A 24540-nucleotide genomic window follows, 5' to 3' on the forward strand; every position below is an offset into this window, starting at 1 on the left:
GGAAAATTAGATTTTTAGTTTTTTAGAACAAAAACAATCTTAGTATATTTTAAGAACCTACAATGCTACGAAAGATTTGAACAAATTATTAACTTATTAAGTTAAAAAAATATGATTAAAATCTTAATGATGAGGACAAAACTGCGGTATTAATAGGTGAATCGTATCTTAAATATTTAGAATGCCTTGAGTGTAAGATAACATTAATACGACGGCTGAATAGTCTTCACATACAGACCCATGTAAACAAGGACGTCTGGAGGAATGTTGGGCCGTACCATTCACCTCCTTCATTATAGGCCTACAATTTAGTACTGTAATTCAGTCATCATCATGCTTATCGTCGTCGTCGTCATCATCATCATCATCATCATCATCAACCTCAATCATCATCATCAATCATCATCATAATCATCATCATCCATCATCATCATCATCATCATCATCATCATCCATCATCCATGCATCATCATCATCATCATCATCCATCATCATCATCATTGATCGTCGTTATCATCATCTGCAGGCACCATGGACAGAAATCCCAGGGGACCCGTCCCCCCTCCGATCCGACACACACTTTTTTGAAGGGGGGGGGGAGCACATCAAATGCCCCCACTATTTGTGGTCTTTTATGATGGACAGAAATACATCATTTAAAAAAATGTGATCATCATCGTTATCGTCACCATCATCATCATCTTCATGATCAACATCATCATCATTGATCGTCATCATCATTCTGCAAACACCGTGGACGGAAATCCCAGGGGAACCCGTCCCCCACTTTTTTTAGGGGGGGGGCACAATATCAAATGCCCCCCCCCCCCCACTATTTGTGGTCTTTCATGATGGAAAAAATACATCATATGAAAAAAATGTTTGGTATGTTACACATGCATCCTTGAATTTCGAAATAATAGATATCATAGGCATGATAGGCAGATCCAGGGGGAGGGGGTCGGGGGGGGGGGGCACTCAGTATATAATGCATAGTGGGTATGTGCCGCGGAGGGACACCCATTTTCACACTCAAATTTCCGTTCCAAGGCATAGCATTTTTGCCTTGTTGAGAAAAAGAACAAAGAAAGCCGCTCCAAGGCATAGCATTTTCTTCTTATCGAGAAAAAAGAAGAGGGAAATCCGCTCCAAAGCTTCGCATAGTTTTTCGTTATGCCGCTCCGATCGCATTGAATGAGCTGCAATTTTGGTGAAAAGCGGCCGGAGAGCTCCCCCGGCGGAGGCCGCGCTAGCTGCATCATGCACGCATGACCGTTCCATAGGGATGCATACGCACTCACACGCTGGCGATCCGTTCCAAGGACCCCCGTTTTCACAAACATTTGTCGTTTCGAAGCCCGTTTCGAGGACCCTCCTTTTTACAATAAGCCCGCTCCAAGGCTCCCGTTTTTTGTCTCGCCCGCGGCACACACCCACCACATTTTTGGTCGAGTGCCCCCCCCCCCGGGGGAGGGGGTGAGGGGCCCGGCTCCTTCCTATTGGCAGGGCAAAAAAAGAAAAAAAGCGGGAAAGAAATAAAAAGAAAAAGAAGGGAAAAGAGTAGGAAAAGAAGGGGAAACATAAGAGGGCGAAGATGATTGAATGAAATACCTGAGATGAGGGGAAGACTTGGAAAATGATTTTTTTTATTAAATCTGTCATGCCCCTGTATAAAATTTTCGCTCGCGCTTGCATGACGCTCACAAATGCCTTAAAATATCAAATATCAAAGTATTAAAATATCAAATTTTATAATAATAATAATAATAATAGCGGCATATTTACCCAGGGTAGCCACTTCAGTTCCGAAAACTGTTCTCCCAGCGGGCCCTGTTATTGTTACCCCGGCTTTAGCACGGCTACCTTGATGGGGCGCTCGAGCATTCGAACTCAATATACAAAACATATTTCAACTCGAACTTTCATTATTTTGTTTGATTTACAAATTGATTTTTTTAAAGTGTTCTGTAAAAATTTTTGTTTTATGGTCTGAAAATAAACATTTTCTGCTCGCGCTACGCGCTCGCAAAATTTTATTTGTCAGGTACCTATTATTTTCGTGAATTCCATAAAGTTTTCAAAATATCCCTTTTCAGGTCTGATTGTCAAAACGTATCAGCTAGCGCTGCTGATTGGCGAGTTATATTGATTATACAACAAACTACTCCCCTTTTCATGACATGACAGTTTATCAAAAATTTTGGCTCGCAATTTGCGTTCGCATTAATTGTTAATATATACACAACAAAAAAAGTAAGTCCCCCCTAAATCAAATTGCTGTAACTTTTGAACGGAATTATTTTGAGATATGATATTTGGTAGGTGGTTTTCTACACCCATTATGCAACTCCTGGCGAGAAATGAGATTGATCGGTTGAGTCATGCATGAGTAATCAAAGATTGAATTAAAAATGACAATTTTTGAAAGTCACAAGAGTCGTGTTTCAGATTGTGCAAATACAATGTTGGACAAAAGTTGTTTTTTAGGTGAGTTTTATGGTGTTATCCTGGCTTGCTATCCATCATTTAACCACTCCACACACAATTTTGATATCGTATGTTCATGGTTGAGTGAGCACATTGTATTGCAGGGGCCGCGGAAGCGGGGGGAGGGGGTTCAGCCCCTTTTTTTCAAAAAGCATGTACAACAATGTAAAAATGACCATACGATTGTGATTTTTTGCATGGTCAGCCCCCACCCTCCCACTTTTGGCTCAGCTCCCCCCCCCCCCACTTTGAAAACTGTTCCGCGGCCCCTGTATTGTGACGTATCATCATAGGGGGTTATGGTAGTATCCTTTACAACGGGGACATCCCGATAGACCGCGGGTCCGATAGACCGCGGGTCCGATAGTCCGCGGGTCCGATAGACCGCGGGTCCGTTAGACCGCGGGTCCGTTAGACCGCGGGTCCGATAGACCGCGGGTCCGATAGTCCGCGGGTCCGATAGACCGCGGGTCCGATAGACCGCGGGTCCGTTAGACCGCGGGTCCGTTAGACCGCGGGTCCGATAGACCGCGGGTCCGATAGTCCGCAGTGCGTGTAAAATTATGATCAGATATATCAAATGTCATCGAGAGGTCCAAAGGTCAAATGATACGAGACCATGGGGTTCTATCAGGTGCGGATCCATGGGGGGCGAGGGGAACTGCCTCACCCAACCCCCCCCCCCCGCTCAAAAAAGAGGGGGGAGGGGAAAGGAGATAATAAAAAGAGAGAGGAAGATGGGAAAAGAAGAGAAAAAAGAGAAGAGGGAAAAGGAAGAGAAGAAAAGAAAGCTAGGAGAAAGGAAAAGGAGGAAAAATAAGAAGAAAAAAAGGAAGGAAGAGAAGAATATTTAAATAGAGAGGAAGATGGGAAGAAAGATAAGGAAAAAAGAGAGATAGAGGAAGAGGGGAAAAGAAGAGAATAAAAAGAGAGAGAGTGGAAGGGGGGAGAAGAAAAAAAATAAAAGAGAAAAAAGGGGAAAGGAAAGAAAAAGAAATAGGGATATGTAATGGGGGAAAGAGAAAAAAGAGGAAGAGGGAAAAGAAAGAAAATAAAGGAAAAGAAGAAGAAAAAATATGAAGAGAATAATATTAAAAAGAGAGAAAGATGGGAAGAAAGATAAGAAAAAGAGAGATGGAAATGAATGTCGAATGTCCGATTGGGGGATTTGAAATCTCATCTTATTAGGTTGGAATATAAAAAAAAAAATCAGTTTAATCGTTGAAATATGTATCGTCTTAATGACTAACTTTTCGACCAGTCCATAATATTTAACATTTCTGCTCGCGCTTCGCGCTCGTGGTAATTATCTAGTTACATACGCGTCCTGTTCAGGTTCACAAACATTGCCCAGAATGTTAAATTTTCAGGACAATATACATGAAATTTAATTTGTAGCTTGCATATGGCTTATGAGATTATAACACATTCAGTTGCTAATAAAGTAAATCTAGGAAATGACTGTTAGGACATGGGCGTTTGCCCCCCCCCCCCAACAAAAAAAGAGAGAATCAAGCCTAAGAAGAAATAGAGAGAAAAGGAAAGGGAGTAGGATGAGATATACTATTATTTTCCAAATATTATGTCAAAATCTATCACGACCTTGTATTTTTGTAATAAAAGTGTCAACATATTTGCTTGCTCGCTTCGCTCACTGCCAACTTCTTATTAATTTTATGCGATACGCCATATCGAGCCCCCTCGAAATTGTTGGCTCATTACGGCACTTGGACTTTGAGCGGCCGATCGGGGAAAATATGGGTGAAAAAATGGCCCCTCCCCCTATTAGCGGAAGCTGGGTCCGCCCCTGACTTAGGCTTTCAGGATAAAATACAGGAAAATTCTTTTTAAAAAATGAGATCGCGCTTCGCGTTCTCATTATTTAATTAGGCCTTGTGAGATACCTCAATGTGTTTTTCAAGAATAAAATCTCGGATTTTGTTTAACGTCTTCTCCCCCCCCCCACTTCATTTAATTTTTTTTATCTTGGTGCCCTCGCCCAACCCCCCCCCCCCGCACCCATGCTGAATAAATACGCCACTGATGAGGATAATTAGTCGAGACTGCATATTTCCTAGAGGTTATCATTAATTATATTGAAGGGTATACTAAAACAACAGTACAGAAACTACAGCTCCCGTTCACAATATTCTAGTTGGGCCTACTCTGGTGAGAAGTTAAACCAAATTGAAACCCCCCAAATCACTCGTGCTTCGCTCTCCCATTGATATTACATCATGGGCGGAAATCCCAGGGGGACAGGGGGCGTGTCCCACCTACTCAAAATAGTAGGGGGACACAATATGAAATGTCCTACTATTTTGGTCTTTGATAATCATAGAAATACATCATCCTAAATCGAAATAAAACACGTGTATTTGGGACGAGATTACCTTACTTTGGCGATGATAACCTTTTTTTTTGCTTATCATATTTTCCCGCCCCTTGTCCCCATAGGCGGATCCAGGGGGCCGGGCTCCCCCCCTTGGCGGAGCAAAAAAAAGAAAATAAAAGGAAAGAAAGAAGGAAAAAAGGAGGAAAAAGAGAGGAGAAAAGGAAGAGAAGGACGACGAAGGCATAAAATAAGATGAGGGGAAGACTTGGAAAATAAAAAGAATCTTTCGTGCAACTATATAAAACTTTTTCTCGCGCTTTGCGCTTACATTGCCTATTAGGTGATTTACATATTGTTCAATGTGGAGTTCGAATATCAAGTTTGGAAGTCAATATACAACACATATTTCACCTCGGAAATCGAACTTTCATTATTTTGTGTAATTTACAAATTGGTTTTTAAAAAGTGCTCTGTAAAAATGTCAATTTTATGGTTTGAATGTTAACATTTGTTGCTTGCGCTACGCGCTCGCAGATTTTGATTTATCAGGTACCTATATTTTCGTGTATTCCATAAAGTTTTCAAAATATCCCTTTTCTGGTCTGATTATTAAGGCGCATCAGCTAGAGCGCTGCACGCTCGCATTTTGATTGGCGAGTTATATAAATGTTTCAATATTGTTTATACAACAAACTACTTAAAATCCCCTTTTCATGACAGTTTATCAAAAATTATAGCTCGCGACTTGCGCTCGCATTAATGGTTAAAAATATATAAACTGATGCATCCTATTCATAATCACAAAAGTGAAATGTCCAGTTTTTATGCCATGATATCATCACATTTCGCGCCCTCATTAGGCATTAATAAATATGATATCAATTTAATAATCAAATTGCCCCTTTGTTTCATCTCGCGCTTAGCAAGATAAATAGGAAGATAGTCATCATTTTTCATATGATGGCATGTTGTAAGGATGTCCCGGTCCTATGTCAAAACTCAAAGTAATAATATTATCAGCTCCTTTTTTAAGTGCGATCCATATCCACCTTACAATTTTTTTACAAAGTGCTAGAAATATAAAGCTGAAATTGACTCTTTTTTCAGATCGGACTATCAAAGCTTCATGATTTCCATGATTAAAGTTGTATTTAGAATGCCTAGATTCCAGGTCTAAATATGAAACACGCTCGCGCATGTTTATTCAGATACCCAACTTGTTCTCTAATTTAAATCATTATCCAGTTTCAGATCACAATATCACAATTTTCTGCTCGCGCTTTGTGCTCGCATTATTAATGTAGGAAGACCCCATATTACTCATCCTTTTGATGATTTACAAAACATGAACAGAGTGGCCCAATTTTAGGTCTAAATCTCGATTTTTCTTTTCTGTTCGCGCTTCGCGCTCGCATCAATCGTTAAATTACATAGCTATCCTGTTTACGATTACAAAAGCTGATTGAAATTTTCCATTCTTTTTTTTTAAAAGGTCAAAAATTTCAGCTCGCGCTTCGCGCTCGCCTTTTTTGATTGTTGAAATATGTGACGCCTTCATGGCTAAGTGCAAGCAGTCCTTAACAGGTACCAGTTTAAAACGTATATTTTTTTGCTCGCGCTTTGCGCTCGCATTATTAATACTCATATTTTTTTAGGATTTACAAATCATGAATAGAGTGTCTCGTTCAGTAAATATTATAGGACTAAATCTATAAATTTTCCGCTCGCGCTTGCTTTAATTGTTTACTCATATACATATTCTGCTTGAGTTAAAAAAGTGCTTAGAATTTCCTATCTTTGGGTGAAAATTTCAAAAAGATTCAGCTCGCGCTTTGCGTTCGTAGTAATTATTAAGTCGCATACATGTCTTTTTCACGATAACAAACATTGCCCAGAATCAGTTCAAGTTTTAGGAAAAAATACATAAAATTTCCCCAAAAATTAGTTCGCGCTTCGCGCTCGCATCATATAGATGAGGATTATGATATTATGTATTAATTCATAAGAATAAAGCCAAGAAGTGACTAAAGAAACAAGCAAAAATTGTCTTCGAGCTGCCGATCGGGGAAAATATGGCTGAAACAAATTTCCGCCCCACCCCCCCCCCCCCCTATTGGCGAAGGCTGGAACCGCCCCTGTGTCCCCCCTACCTTTTGGTATTTATGTATTCATGGATTTTTTTTTTCAAGAACATATTAAAAAGTGGTCTTTATTTTTTTAATGTGATTATAAGATAATTTAAGTTAGCCTGGCCGGGAGGGCGTGGGCGCCATTTTTCGAAAAGTACACATGGGCGCCAAACATCAGGTCGAATTTGCTCCCCCTCCCTCCCCTTGAAATCCTGGATCCGCGCCTGGGTTCTATAACAATAACACAATTAGGGCAATCACCCCCTGACAACTACTTCAAGGAAAATATTATCACCATATTTTTTACCGCCGGGGACTGTTACCCCCCCCCCCGGAAATTTACTCTCCAGATAATTATGAAAAAAATAATTGTGAAAATGCCTTAACGTGACGACATGGCGTGGTACTTTATCTTACCATGTCTTAATTAATCATTGGCGGCCGAAGGCAAAACATTTAGGGGGATCCACCTGAAATTTTGGGATGGACACAGGTAAAAAATTGACAAGCAAATCAACCAAAATTTTAGGAGGGACCACCAAAATATTTTGACAAGGAAAAAAAAGATGGTTATCAACCAAAATTAAGGGGGACAAAAATATTTTAGGGTGGTCTACCTCAATTTAGGGGGACGTAGAAAAGAAATTGACGACCAAAAAAAGGATCTCAACTAAAAATTTAGGGGGACCGTCCTCCCACCTCAAATTTAGGGGGAAAGCACCCCCCCCCCCGCTTCCGCCGCCTAAGTAATTAATAAGCTTCTTATTTCGACATAGCGATATATTCTATCTTGCCAAGTCGATATGTCAACATGGCGAGATATGAAGTGTACAAGTCCCGGCAAGAATCCCGATATATCGCCATGTTGACATGTAACATAATTATTTAAGTCGACTTGGCAAGATACAATATCTCGCCATGTTGACATATAACTTTTTATAAGTGGAGTGACTTGGCAGGATAACGTATCTCGCCATGCGGACATAATAAGCTTATTTAGTCGACATGGCAAGATAAAGTATCTAGCCATGTCGTCAAGTCGATGGCATTTTAGAGGCTCCGCATGGCGTCTAGAGGGCATATTTCCGGGGAGGGGGGTAACAGTCCCCGACGATAGAAATATGGAGATAATATTTTCTTTTTGAGTAGTAAATGTCAGGGGGGGATTGTCCTGTGGGTCATCGTTATAGAACCCCATGGACTCGTATCAATGACCTTTTGACCTCCTGATGACATGGATTTCACTATATTGTCCTGATCATAATTTTACACACACCGCGGACTATCGGACCCGCGGTCTATCGGGCCCGCGGTGTATCGGACCCGCGGTGTATCGGACCCGCGGTCTAACGGACCCGCGGTCTATCGGACCCTCGGTCTATCGGGCTGTAACCTTTACAACTTGCTAGGTCATGTTAAAATTTGAAAATGTTGGTAACTCCCCCGATAATAGGCCCCTCCCCCATTTCAAAATTCTGGGTCCACCACTAATTTGCCCATAAATAAAGCTGATCATGAGAAATTAATACGAAAAGAATACGTTTATGCCGTATAAAGAGTATTCATTCCTAAGTTTTCGAATGTGCTCGCTCAACCATGAAAATGTTTTAAGTTCGGAAAGTGTGTGGTGATAGAAATGATGGATGATAAAACAAAAACATTTGAAACCGAATTTGCCCTCAACATTCACTTTATTACCCTTTAAAATGAGTCTGTGACATTGAAAATACCAATTTTCCCACTTTGATGCGTGCTCACTCATCCATGAATAAACATATCGATTTCATTTTTGCACAGAATTTTGCCCATAGGTTGATAAACATTACTGCCAAATGACATTGCTAAAGACCGCCTGAGAAAAAAGTTCCACCATATTGAATGAGGGGTTACTTATTCTTAAACATAATTATGCACCCATAATGTACACAAGTCTATGAGAGAAGAAGTCAAAATTTTCACAAATATGAAATGAGGGTTTTGTTTCATGGACGGTTTTTGCTACTTCTGCCAACAGTTATTTCATGAAACTTCGCATATGGCTTCAGAGTAACACTATCCAAAAGGCGCGCACACCAAAATAATCATTCAACACGGCACAGAGTGGGGCCAAGGCTTTGAACTTTCTTCTCATTTGCATAATTTTCGAATATTGTGTGCTCACTGATGCATTAAACATCGGGATTTTCATAAAAATCAAATCAAATGAACTATGCAAGGAGGTTTTTAACAGATATCCAAAGTTACGAATTGCATTTTTTCCAATAACGTAAAAAAGAGAGCATCATATTCCACATGTTCATTCAAGCGTGAATGTTTAATTAAACGCCTTTGAATCATTGAAGCATGTTAAATGGTCATGAACATAACGAAAAAGTTGAGAAAAGATCATTTTCAGTTACCAAAATGAAACAATAATTGCCTATGATAATTATTTGAAAATCGTATTTTTGGTTTTCAATAAATGTTCATTGAACCGTGAAACGAAGAATATTGTTGAAGATACTCTTCCCAAAACTAACTGTCATCATATTCTTTCATTCTTACTGATATAAATGTGTAAAAAATCCAATTATTGCAAATTTGGACTTGTGTTTATTCAACCGTGAAATTAGCCAAAAAAGTTGTATCGTACTTTAGAAAGTACCTTTTACAAGCCTTCTGACTATTTTTCATGATAAGAATGTGGAATTAGTTCCAGTAAAATGGAATGATATGTGGCTTGTGACTTTTGAAAAGTGACATTTTTGCCTTCTGACGGTGCTCACCGAAGCATGACGCAAAAGAAGTCCACAACATTTACTCAGAGAGTAGCTTATAAAATTACCTATACACGCTCATGTAAAAATATACTAAAAGCTCGCATTGGTTCGGAAATTATTGATGTTTGTTTAAGGGGGGACTTACTTTTTTTGTTGTGTATATATTAACTGACGCTAGCGTACCTATATAAGGGTACGCTAGAATCTGCAAGAATAATCCTGAAGAAGAAGGGGGGCCGGGGGCAGACTGCCCCCCCCCCCACCCCTGACGAGTCAGAAGCAAAAAAAAAGGAAGCGAAAAAAAAGGAAAGAAAAAAGAAAAGAGGAAAATGGAAAGAGAGGAAAAATCGAAGGGAAAAAGAAGAAAGAGTTTAAGAGAAAGGAAAACAAAAGCTGATCAAGGGGGCGTGCCCCCCCCCCCCCCTCTTTGAGAAGCAAAATTAATAATTTGTAAAAATGCCATAAAAACAGACATGTGTCCCCTCTTTTGAACTTTTTTTTAAAATTCTTTTTTATTATTTTTTTTGCTTGCTTTTTCTGGTACGAAATCTCCTTTATTTGTGGTTGAAGACTTTCTTTTTTTTGCTTGTCAAATTTTTTCGCGGACGAAATATCCTCCAAAAGTTTGCCCCCTTTTTGGAAAATCCTGGATCCGCCGCTGTTAACTGATGCATCCTATTAATGATGACCAAAGTGCTTGGAATGTCCAGTTTTCAGGCCATATTTCGCGCCCTCATGAATAAGATATTAATTTAATGATTCTAGGACAAGCCCTCGACATCTATCCCCCGGACATCCACCCCCTTAGGACAAGTACCCCCTAGGAAATCTACCCCATCTACCACGGACATCTACCCCTCGGACATTTACCCCTGGACGGAAAGGAGTAAAACAAAAAGAAGGATAAGAGGAGGAAGAAACGTGAATGAAATAAGAAGAAGGGAAAAATTGCAAGTAGAACATTTTTATTTCGTCTCGCTCTCCGTGCTTGCAGAGTCAGTCAAGTGAGATGATATTTTGAACAAGAGGAAAACATGGGTTTAAAAGTACCATTTTCAAGTTGATATGCACAGATCATTCTGTTCGCGATTCGTGTTTGCAATGTTTTGTGTTACCGTGATACGCATCATGATCATGATCACAAAATTGCTTAAATCCAGATTTTACGTTGGAAAATGAACAGATTTCAGCTCGCACATCGCGCCCGCATTGCCTCTTCGATTTAAGATGAATATCTTGCTCAAGAGGGTTGAGGAGCCGTGGTGTAGTGGTTCTGCAATGCTTAGGCTGCAGACATGGCACACAGGGCGAAATGTGTGAGCGAGCAAAAATTTTGATCCTTGTACATGTAAAACAAAAATAATTTTATCAAAGATTTAGACATGATATTAAAACAATTATAATTACCATTGTACATTGAATATATTATTTTCAAAGGCGATTTCCATTGCAATAATTATTATTACCACGGTCATCTGATAAAAAAAAGGTGGTAGGGGTGTGCCGCGGGCGAGACAAAAAACGGGGGCCTTGGAGCGGACTTATTGTAAAAAGGAGGGTCCTCGGAACGGGCTTCGGAACTACAAATGTCTGTGAAAACGGGGGTCCTTGGAACAGCTCGCCAGCGTGCGAGTGCGCGGGCATGCGTGCATGATGATATGCAGCTAGCGCATTTCTCCGGGTGTGCTCGCGCAGAGGCGATGGTCGGACAGCGCTCTACGGCCGCTTTTCACCCCCGGGGGGGCCACTTCCATTCACGAGTGGATACCATGCGCGACCATGGGGTCTGGAAAAGCACCCTAAACACGTAATTTCCATATTATGAAAATGCACCCCTGAACAAGTATTGGCGTGTGAAACCCTACCCTTAACAAGTATTGGAAACAAAACGATACTCTTGGCAAATATTCCCTGAAAGGAACCCCTAAACAAGTACAGGAATGTTTTATTGTTATACCGGTCCTTCGGTCGTCGGCTTTACCTTATTTGGTTTAGTACGACCCCACCTTCTACACCTCGCGCAAATCGAACTCTAAACACGAAGTGTTGGGGCAAAAAGGACATCCTTTATAAAACATTTTAATTTTGTTTTATCATCCCCGCAATTTCGACCCTAAACACGTAATTTTCCTAGTGAAATAGATACCCTTTTTACATTATTTTTGTGTTTTTGACACCCTTATCACGTTACGTACGTAACGTGCCCTATCGTGAAAAAGACATCCTTTTTACGTGTTTTTTTGGTCGCGCATGGTATCCACTCGTCAACGTAAGTGGCCCCCCCGGGTTTTCACCAAAATTGCAGCTCATTATAGCTGATCACTGCGACCGGAACGGCGTGACGAAAAATGTGCGAGGCTTTGGAGCGGCTTTTTTCTCTCGATAAGAAGAAAATGCTATGCTTTGGAGTGGATTTCTTTTTTCTTTTTCTCAATAAGACAAAATGCTATGCCTTGGAACGGAAATTTGATTGTAAAAATGGGGGTCCCCTCCGCGGCACATACCCACTATGCATTAGTTACTGAGTGCCCCCCCCCCGGGGGCCCATTCTCAACGTATGTCTTTCTCCACCCCCTTAGACAAAGGCGTCAGAACATTTTTTTTTTTGGGGGGGGGGTCAAAGTCAAAAAGGGCACTTATTTGTCAAAATTGGCATTTTGGTGCAAACAGATACTTTCAAAAGGAGATTATCAACTGCGTGAAGTATGTGTTCTGAAGAAATTAAGTTGAGCATAGCTTTTTAAAATGATATTGATAAGATAGATATATTTTGATTTAGACTTTATTTTTTCCGTGAGAAGCGTAGCGAGTAAGCGGTTTAAAAAATCAATTCTGAAGTTGTGAAACTCGATTTTTTTTGGTCAATTTATGGCGCTTATCACTCTTAAAAGGACATCCTTGCAAGATGTAAAAAAAGATGCTCGCATTATTCGCCGTAATATACAATTTTATAAGGGAAGAACATATCACACTACTACTCTCTACTCTCCTTGGATTTACCTGATTTTTGGACTAGATACAGTATATTGAGAACTTCTGACGATGAGAGACGATTAAATGTAAGTTTATTGAACATATTGTTCATTGCCTGGACTTCACTGGTGACAGAAATGACAGTTTAATAACAATTTTATATTGCTCCTCCTCTGTGGGAAATTTCATCCTAGTCCCACTTATACTCTTTTTTGAGCTGTCTCTACCTCTCTCCAGTTATTATCTCTTGTGTGTTGTGACTCTACTTCATCCTTGGCTCTACAATAGGATTATTGGTGGAATTAATCCCCTGGATTAATCATCTTGATTAATCCACCAACAATGGCTAATACGAGGATATCAAAGAACCTTGTCAAGGACGCACTCAAGGACGATGATGTACTGGCCTACATAAAAGGGGCCATAATGGAAGCTCTAGACTCCAAGTTCGACGAACTCATTAAACGCCTTGACACCCAAGATGGATCAATATTGGAACTCCACAACAGGATTAACAACATTGAAAGTAGCCTAGCTAATTCTACAAAAGAGACACCAGAAATGTGAGGAGAGAAATAAATGGCTAGAAAAACAACTCAATGATCAGGAGCAATATTCCAGGAGAAATTGTGTCCGTCTCTTCGGAGTACCTGAAAAGGAAAATGAAAATACCAATCAGAGAGTTTGTGAAATAGCACAGCAACAACTTGGTGTGGATCTCCATCTTCAGGATATCGATAGGAGCCATCGTGTACCACGTCGCACTGATCCCGCATCTAATGAAAGAAGAGAGATCAAACCGAGAGCAATTATAATCAAGCTTACATCATATCAACATAAACAAAAGTTACTACAGAATAGAAGGAAACTGAAGAGCACCAAAATGAGTCTGCATGAGGATTTGACAAAGACTAATCGTTCACTTCTTTGGGAAGCCATGAACGCCAGCAAAGTACAAGGATCGAACATCCTCGCAGCATGGTCTACCAATGGAAGAATAATTGTATCGGTGAAGACGAACAATGGTTCAATGAAGAGACAAGTAAATAGCAAAGAGGACCTCCTTGCCATCGGTTGATGTGCCCCCCCCCCCTGTCTTCTGATTGGACCTGTGTATTTAACATTATCTTCTTAACCAGTTACATGTACACAACAGACAGTATTGGATAGTCATTTTTTTTTCTTTATATAATATCGAAATAAATTAAATTCTATTCTCAAAAAGGCCAAAAAACAATATTATTGCAACTTGTTACATAAACATAAAAATAATTTATCTAAGTTATGGAATACGATTAATGATGTACTTGGCAGAAATAAAAAACAAAATATTTCAAATCACTTTATTAAAGATGGAACAAAAATAACTGACAGTCATGCCATCGTCGAAGAATTTAATTCATTTTTTACAAATATTGCTTCTATTATTATAAAACATAATGCGGTACAGTCAACTGAACATTTTTCTTTCAGAACAATGCCACAACTCCATCTTTTTGAACCCTACAAATGATACTGAAATTATTGAAGTTGTAAAACATTTAAAAGCAAGTAAAAGTTCAGGGTTCGATGGCATTAGTCAGTCTGTAATTAAACATATCATACATTTCATTACAAAGCCTCTTGTACATATAATAAATCTTTCATTTTCTTCTGGTAAATTTCCCAAAGACATGAAAATTGGCAAGATTATTCCGATCTTCAAAAAAGGAGACCCTCATACATTTTCTAATTACAGGCCAATAACATTACTCTCTTGTTTTTCCAAGATTTTAGAAAAGTTAATGTATATTAGACTTGTAAGTCATATTAATAAAAATAACCTTTTAAACGATTCCCAATACGGTTTCAGATCAAATTCATCTTGTGATATGGCACTTATTGACCTCCACGATCATCTCCTTAATAATATTGATAAAAACTTACATTCATTTGGTATATTTCTCGATCTTAGTAAGGCGTTTGATGTTATTAATCATGATATTTTACTTTCTAAACTTTATCATTTTGGTATACGCGGTGTTGCGTTTAAGTGGTTTAAGTATTATCTATCTGATCGTTTCAATTATACTGTATATAATAATGCTGTCTCTCGTCATGAGAGGGTCCAGTGTGGAGTCCCCCAGGGCTCAACACTGGGCCCTCTCTTGTTTTTGATATATATTCATGATTTATGCAATGTTACTAATTTTTTTCATTTTGTCCTCTTTGCAGATGACACAAACTTAATTGCTTCCAATTTTGATTTTGATATTCTTGTGAAAAATACAAATGAAGAATTAACTAAGATTACGAATTGGTTCCAAGCCAACGAATTAGTAATAAACTATGATAAGACAACCTTTATGTATTTTAGTAAAGATCATAATTATAAAACATTGTATTTCAGATGTTAATATATTCATGAATGGAATCCCTTTGAAAACCTCGAAAACCACTAAATTTCTTGGAATTACTTTAGATGATTCATTATCCTATAATAACCATCGTACTATTATATCCAATAAAATTGCGAAAAATGCTGGTATTCTTTTTAAACTTAGTAGATTTTTGCCACAGAAAGAGTTGTTTATGATTTATAATAGTCTTACCTTACCTTATCTTCAATATTGCAATATTGTTTGGGCAAATACTGGAACAACAAAATTGGAACCTTTTCATAAATTACAAAAGAAAATTCTAAGAATATGTACGAATTCACCTTTTAGATCTCATTCTCGACCTTTATTTCTCCGTCTTAAAACTTTAAATATATATGACATTCATAAATTTCAGATTGCATCTGTGATGTTCCGAACAGTTAACAACATAATCCCTTCTAACATCTCCCAAATGTTCCTCATAAATCGTTCAGTTCATTCTCATAATACTCGGTCAAGCAATAAATTTCATTATCCCCAAGTTAAAACCCAAATTCTACTTAATTCATTAAGGCACCGTGGCCCTCGTATATGGAACAATCTTTCTAATGTTATCAAGAGTTCAACTACATTAACTTCATTTAAAGCCAAGTTGAAAAACGTGTATATAAGTGAATATTCAAAATAATTTTTTTCTGCCTAATTTTACACTTCCCCTGACTGTCCCCCCGTCCCCCCTTGTATGTATGCTGGTGATTGCTGATGCTGTGTGTTTATTTTTCATTTGATCTTTATATGGTTTTTTTTTTGTTATTGTTCGGGAGCTACAACTCACAAGTTCTCATGAACTTTTAAGTAGTTTTCCTTTTTTCTCTTTTTGTGTAATTTTTACTCATGTACATATTGTATATTGTTTTTTTTATATTGATGAGAAAATAAATAAACTAAACTGAAACTGAACTGAATTGTTGAAATATGTAGCGTCTTCATGGATAACAGCAAGTAGTCTTTAACCGTGATACAGGTTATCATAAAACGTATATGAAAACTTTCTGCTCTCGCACGCAGTAATTATTTGGTTGCATACACATCTTGTTCAGGATCACAAATATTGCCAAGAATGTTCACATTTTAGGACAAAATACATAAAGTTTTGAAAAAAATGAGCATTCGCCCTATTAAAATAAGTATTATAAGACTATTGTATATTCGTATTGTTAAAAAAAATAAAAAAAGAAGAATAAAACCAAAGTGACTATGATCAGGACTACCCCGAAGAAACAAACAAAAATCAATTTCTATCGGGGAAAATATGACTGAAAAAATGTCTGAGTCCCTTCCCCCCCTATTGGCGAAGGCTGGATCCGCCCCTGCACCTAAGGGTCGAACCAAGTAGAGCATTTGTATTTAATGAATAAAGTTAATGGAATTAAAGGTATTGTTTAACTTTGTGAGCAGCCGATTTAAAAAAATCTCAAACCAAAATGTAACATGTGTACAAGTGCATGTATTAGAACTAATAAACCCTGAAAATAACCATTATTGAGAATGAAAAGCTAAAAGTACAAGGCAAACCCCGATTTTGTAAATAGGTGTCTTATAGACGCCTAAATAGTACACATAAGTGTATGGGATGAAATTAAGATGGTGTTTCCGGTCACTTTAAATTTCAATTTTTGAAGCACTAAATAATTATTTCTTCTGGGCTTCATTTTTGTAACATATCACAGACACATGTGACAATTGTGACCTTCTAGCTCAGATTTTTTAAAAGTCAAACCAATGTTAACCAATTACTTTAATTGTAATTTCTAGATCATGTTCTTCATACATCCAATGCATTATGGCAATTCTGGAGTTATTTGCATTGACATAGTAAGTTTATTTTTATGAATACTTTCTTTTGAGATTGATAGATTCCATTTGATATAATAATCCATTATGATTTACTCCACATAAATAGTTCAGGATACGTGAAAAATACTCTGACTAATAAGTTTTGTAGAATAGGTAGTTGGGATACCCATATATTCATTCGCAATTTTGATCCCTTTCGTCCTTTGTGTCAAATTTTAGAGGTGTCTGGGCTCATCGTTTGCATATAAAGAACTAGAAAATAGATAACAAATACACAAAAATATGCAAATAACTCGCTATTTGCTTAAATACAGAGTGTCTCAGTGGATTAATTTTTTTTTTGACCCAAGGAACTTTCTGTCAAGCGGGACATTTTGACTAAGCAATGAAGCGCTCAAACTCTCAATAAGTATACTAGGAAAAAAAGAAAGAAAAGGGATTTGAGAAGAAAACATAGAAGAAGAAAAGTAAGCAAAGGAAGAAAAGTGAACGAAATAAGGGGAGGAGAATTTTTGGAAAATAGAAAAACTTACATGTGATTATATCGAAATGACAAGTTCGCGCCTCCCTCTCACATTGCCAATTCAGTGAGATGGTAATCTCTATGATAACATAATTATACATAGCTTGCAAGGGCGGATCCAGCCTTCGCCAATAGGGGGGCCCGGAATTTTTTTCGGTCACATTTTTCCAGATTGGCCGCTCGAAGTTATTTTTTTGTTTCTTTGAAGGGGGTTGTCCTAATAGTCACTTCTAAGCTTTAAATATATATATATATTCATATAATATCATAAGCCCTATTTAAAAAGTGCGAGCGCGAAGCGCGAGCAGAAATTTTTGATATGCGTTTTGATCTGATAATAAAAAGATCTGTTAATGGCAGCTTCTTAACCATGAAGACGTTACATATTTCAACTATCAAGTAATGTGAGCGCGAAGTGCGAGCTGAAAATTTTGTCATTTTTACCTGAAGAATGGAAAACGATAAGTATATAACTGAATAATTTTCGCGCGAGCTGAACATTTTGATATTTAATCCTAAAAATGGGGCACTCTTTTCGTATATTGTAAATCGTGAAAAGGATGAATAATTGGAAATCTTGCTATATTAATAATGCGAGTGCAAAGCGCGAGCATAATTTTTTCAAATTTATTTTTAATATACGTTTTGATCTGATCAAAAAAGGATCTGTTAACGACTGCTTGTTAGCCATGAAGATGTTACATATTTTAACTGTCAAATAGTGCGAGCAGGAGCTGAAAATTTTGATATTTCTACCTGAAGAATGTAAATTCTAAGCACTTTTTGTAATCGTGAAAAGGATAAATATAAAACTATAAAAGTGATGCGAGCGCGAAGCGCAAGCGGAAAAATTCTGGACACTCTATTCATGGTTTGTAAATCATGAAAAGGATGAGTAATTGGAAAGTTTCTTCATTAATAATGCGAGCGCAAAGCGCGAGCAGACATTTTTTTATATTGTGATCTGAAACTGGATAATGATTTAAATAAAGAACATGCTGCGTATCTGAATAAAGGCGTGTTTTAGATTTCGACCTAGAATTAGGGTATTCTAAATACCTTTCTTATCATGAAAATCAATAAAGCGAGCGCAAAGCGCGAGCTAGAAATATGTGATTTTCCGATCTGAAAAAGGGTCAATTTAAGTTCTGTATCAGTTTTAAGCACTTTGTGGGAAAATTGTGAGGTAACGTGAATATGGATCACAGTATAATAAGAGCTGAGATGTTTTATTATTACTTTGAGTTTTGACATAGGACCGGGGCATTTTATAAGGACATTATGTCATCATATGAAAATGATGACTATCTTCTTAAGCATGAGAGCGCAAAATCTGTTAATATTATGGCCTGAAAACTGGACATTATTTTAAAATATATACTTTTTGAAATTATAAATAAGATGCATGAGTTAATATTTTTCAACAATCAATGCGAGCGGAAATTTCTGATAAACTGTCATCAAATGGGGAATTGAAGCAGTTTGTTTAAGAATTAATATTGAGATATACATAAACTCATCAATCAAAATGCGAGCGTGCAGCGCTAGCTGATACGTTTTGACAATCTGACCTGAATAGGGATATTTTGATAACTTTATGGAATACAGGAAAATATGTACCTGACAAATCAAATTTTGCGAGCGCAGCGCAAGCAGAAAATGTTAATATTCAGACCATAAAACAAAAATTTGTACAGAGCACTTTTTAAAAATCAGTTTGCAAATCAAACAAAATAATAAAATTTTGAAGTCAAGCTACAAAACATATTTCAGCTCGGAAATTAAACTTTCATTATTCCGAGCTGAAATATGTTTTGTAGCTTGACTTCAAAATTTGATATTTTAAGCTCCATATCGAGCAAGATACGTGAATCACCTAAAAGGCAATGCGAAGCGCGAGCGAAAATTTTATATAGCGACATGAAAGATTTGTAAAAATTATTTTTCAAGTCTTCCCCTCATTTCATTTATTCCCTTGTTTTCCTCCTCTGATGTTACTCCTTCTCTTTTCTCCTCTCTTTTCCCTTCTTTTTTTTTCTTTCTTTCCCTTTTTTTCTTTTTTGCTCCACCAATAGGGAGGCCCGGGCCCCTCGGGCCCCCTGGATCCGCCTATGGCTTGAAAGAACTGGTTATGAAGCTAATATGCACAAATTACTCTGCTCGCTATTCGATTTCTTATTTATTTCTTATTTAGCTCGCGCTTCGCGCTCTCATTATAGAAATAAGGATTATGATATTATATATTTATGTTTATTCATAAGAATAAAGCTAAGAAGTCACTATTAGGATTACTCCTTTCAAGATACCAAAAATCATCTTCGAGCGGCCGATCGGAGAAAATATGGCTGGAAAAAAATCCGCCCCCCCCCCATTGGCGAAGGCTTGATCTGCCCCTGGTAGTAGTAGTAGTAGTAGTAGTCATAGGAGTGGTAGTAGTAATAGGGGTAGTAGTAGTAGTAGTAGTAGTAATAGTTGCAGTAGGAGTAGTAGTAGTATGCAGTAGTACAAGTAATAGTAGTAGTAGTAGTAATTGGTGAGTTATTGGTTATTGGTGAGTTAGACCTCTATATTAATTCTGTTACAAACAACTTAAAAATCCTCTTTCCATGACAGTTTCTCCAAAATTTCGGCTCACGATTTACGCTCGCATTATTGTTAAAACACATTAACTCATGCATCCTATTCGCAATTACAAACGTGTTTAAAATATACATTTTTCATGCCTTGATATCAACACATTTCGCTCTCTCATTAAGCTTAGTAGATTAATGAATAAGATAAAAACATTTTCATGAATTCCCAATAACTAATAACTAATGGAATATCGGCAAGTTTCATCTTGCGCTTAGAAGGAGCAATAGGAAGATAGTCTATGTTTTAAGATGACAAAATGTCCAATTTCCCGGCCCTAGTTCAAACTGATAATAACAAAAATATCAGCTCGCGCATCATTTATTAATTGTGATCCATACCCACTTCACCATTTTCCTGCACAGTGCTTGAGGTTAAAGGACAAGTCCATCCCACAAAAAGTTGATTTGAATAAAAAGAGAAAAATCCAACAAACATAACACTGAAAATTTCATCAAAATCGGATGTAATATTATGACATTTTAAAGTTTCTCTTAATTTCACAGAGCAGTTATATTCACATCCTTGCCAGTATGCAAATGATGAGTCTGATGACGTCACTCACTCACTATTTCCGTTGTATTTTATTATATGAAATATGAAATATTCAGATTTTCTCCTAATTGTCCTGTGAAACAACAATTAATTCCTCCCTGAACATGTGGAATTAGCATTGTTTAATACTATATGGTTCAGTCAAGTTCGTCCTTATTGTCAAATCCGTAAAAAAATGAAATATTGTATAATTCAAACAATATACAAAAGAAATAATGAGTGAGGGCCATCATCGATGGTCTCATTTGCATGTCACCGAGTTGTGCATGTCACTGTTTTGTGAAAAATAAGCGAAACTTTAAAATGTCATAACTCTCTTATTTTACATCCGATTTTGACGAAAGTTTTAGTGTTATGCTCGTTTGATTTTTTTCTCTGTTTATTCAAATCAACATTTTTCTGCGGTGGACTTGACCTTTAACTTTTATCCTTTTCAGATCTGAATTACAAATATTTTCAGGTCGCGCTTCGCACTCGCATTATTGATTTTCATGATAACAAAATGTATAATGCCCAGATTATCGGTCTAACTATAAAACGCACACATGTTTATTGAGATAGGAGGCTTGTCCTTTAGTTAAAACGTACATAAAAAATATCGAGTTTCAGATCATGATATCAAAAATTTTCTGCTCGCGCTTTGCGTTTGCATTATGAATGTAGCAAGATACCCAATTACCCTTCTTTTTCATGATTTACAAAACATGAATATAGTTTTTAGGTCTAGATCTCCTTTTCCCCCGCTTGTGCTTCGCGCTTGCATTGCCTAGTTAACCTATCCTGCTCATGATTACAGAAAGTGCTTAGAATGTCAATTATTCAGGTTGGAATGTCAAAAATTTCCAGCTCGCGCTTCGCACTCACATTATTTGATATACTGAAGTATGTATCGTCTTCATGGCTAACTGCAAACAGTCCTTAATAGGTCCCTTTTCAATCAGGCCAATACTTATATTACACATTTGGGCCGCCGATCGGGGAAGATATGGATGATTTTATTTTTTTGAGGGGGGGGGGGCAATTGGCGAAAACGAATTTTTGTACGGATCTGGTAAACATGTTTAGGCCTATTCACAATTATTGTTATGCACCATAACGAATGAACTTGCGGAAAGTAGGTATTATCATGAACATAGATACGCAGTTTTATGGGCTCCATTTTCATTTCATTTATTGATTTCTGCAACTTTTTCATTTTCAAATTAACAAAGAAAATGCAATAAATAGTACATAACAAAAAAATAGATTGACAATCAAATCAATGAGCATAATTGTATTTTCTATATCGAAGACGTTTGAAGGGCACGTAATTAAGAGCTTAATTAGCTTGACTGTTTGGCAACCCCGAAAGTTCTTGCAATTTCGTTTTGAATAATTTCATCAGTAGTCAAATAGTCAATAATCATTTATCTTGTCTTCTGCTTCTTTTTCTACTCCTCCTCCTCCTCCCCTCCACCTCTTTATCCTCCTCCTCATTTTTCTTCTTCTTCTTTTGTCTTCTTCTTTTTCTTCTTCTCCTTCTCCTCCTCCTTCTTATTCTTCTTCTTCTTCTCATTCTTCGTCTTGGGTTGAGGGAGGCGAGCACCGCTTTGGGAAAACCGAGGGTGGGGGGGGGGGGGAGGGAAAGGGTCACTAAAGGCGGTGTTGTTATTATTAACATAATCGTCGCCATCACCATTATTTTCATCACTGTTTTATTATTATTATCATAATCATTATGATTATTACTATTCATTGCCATCGTTATTGTCATTGTATACACAGCAAAAACTGTGGTGTTAACCGGTGTACATAGAGGACCACATCAGTTATTTTACACCGGTGGTGGTGTTAGTTTTACACCTATAGGTGTTATTACAACACCTTTGGTTGTTACATTTACACTCTTTGGTGTTCTGTTCAATATAGGGTGTAGTTTTAACACCTCAGGGTGTGGTCCTATATTAATACCAATCGGTGTCACACCACAGAAAGTGTTCTATGTATACATGTTATGTTATAACTTTTTACTGTACTCTGATACCTCGGAATGGTCTTGACTTTCAATAAACTTTCAATTATCAAATCTTTTCAATATTTCAATCATATATAATTCTCTGAAACAGTCTTTTCTATGAAAATCATTCATCAAAATTAATAATAAAAAATCATAATGTTAACTGATTAATAGGAGAAAACGAAGAGAGCTTGCATTTTTTTTCATTTTGAATTAAACTATTATTAATGATAATGAAGTTCATAATTCTAGAACCCCAACAATTTCACAATGCAATATGGAACAATAAATGTAATAAGATAAATAGCGTTTTTTTATTCTTAACAAATTTGCATTATCACAGAAGGTTGGAAGCTCAACCCAATAATATCGAAAAAAGAACAGAACTAAACCAGCCTATATATAGATATACCATTTTTAGCCGTGGTGAACGGAAGGTTGTATTTGGACGTAGTCACACATACTTCCCCTTAGAGTATATATATATATATATATATATATATATATATATATATATATATATATATATATATATATATATATATATATAATTATACATATGTATATGTGTGTGTATCCCTTCTCTAATCTTAGTTATAAGCGAGGAGGATACTAAACAGGGGCCGCGGAGCGGTTTTCAATGGGGGGGGGGGGACTGACCATGGAAAAAAATCATAATCAGCCACATCCCTCGCTTCCGCGGCCCCTGTACTACAGGACAGGGTGTACATGGTGTAAGGTAACTACCATCCCCTATTATTTCAAAAAGTAATGAAGGAAAACAATGCGACAAGATGAGGAAAGTGTGAAAAGAGGAGTGATGAAAAGTAAACAGAAGAGTATCAAAAGAGAAATCTAAAATAAAAAAGCACAAAAACATTTGTCCATGTTTCCTTCCTTAGTTACACCCATACCACGCACCCACACACACCCTCACCTTATCCAGGCCTACATACTCTCACACAAACTTACATCGAGACACTAATAAACAACTGGTACAGGAATCTACTCAATAAAGCCTCTCGTGAAAGCCACCCCCGGTTGTCTCGAAAGGGTTCCTTAATTTGACTCCTTGACTCCCCCTCAACTCTTCCCTTCCGAGAAAGCCTCCCCCTGCTCCGCGAATTCAGACGATCGTCACCAACCGGGGGAGGTTTGTCTTAAGGCCACCGCACACCTTACGACTGTTCGCGATCCAATTTTGGAACAATTCGCATTTTGCTCATTTTCTGAAAATGTGAATGGAACAAATAATTTTATGTGAGGTTAAAATTAATTGAAAGAATACTAATATAACCATTTTTAATGAAAGCAAGCCTTCATTTTGGAGTAAAGGCCAAATAAGTTTCAAATCGTAGCAAATCGTACGAATGCTATGACGTCATTACGGCTAGATATATAATTCGCTTTTATTCTAAGAAGGATGATAGCATAGTCAAAGATTTGAACATATGTATTCGTACGATGATTTCGAACATTACGCAGTAAGATATTCCATGTCTCAATATTAGCATCAAATTCTATAGGTTTTATTCCAAAATCGGGTCGCAGACCAATCGTTAGGTGTGCGGTCGCCTTAAGGCATAGATATGTATGTTCCAAGATTATCATTTTTAGATGAATATAACACCAAAGAACTGTCGGTAAAAATATATGGATTTCGGAAACGCGGGCTTGCTCGTGCGTGCATGTAGGTTTGGTAATCTTTCTTCACGATGATACATGCAAAAAAAGAAAATCACTTATACCACCAATGCTTATCCTGTTTTAGGTCTAAATCTGAAAAAAAAGTTTCGCGCTCGCGAAAATTGGTTATTGAGAATACTTTGTTGTTAATTGAAAATGTGTTAACTGTCAAATTTTTTAGTCGAAATACAAAAAAAAAATATCAGTTCCGCATCCCGCATCAATGGGTGAATTAAATCTTGTAAAAGA

General features: G+C 37.4%; 1 pseudogene; it reads left to right on the forward strand.

Annotated features, from left to right (window-relative positions):
• The first annotated feature begins 12659 nt into the window (after window positions 1-12659).
• LOC121412176 lies at window positions 12660-14986 on the forward strand (annotated as a pseudogene).
• The last annotated feature ends 9554 nt before the right edge of the window (window positions 14987-24540 follow it).

Source organism: Lytechinus variegatus, chromosome 3 (assembly GCF_018143015.1).
Source record: "Lytechinus variegatus isolate NC3 chromosome 3, Lvar_3.0, whole genome shotgun sequence".
Taxonomy (NCBI): domain Eukaryota; kingdom Metazoa; phylum Echinodermata; class Echinoidea; order Temnopleuroida; family Toxopneustidae; genus Lytechinus; species Lytechinus variegatus.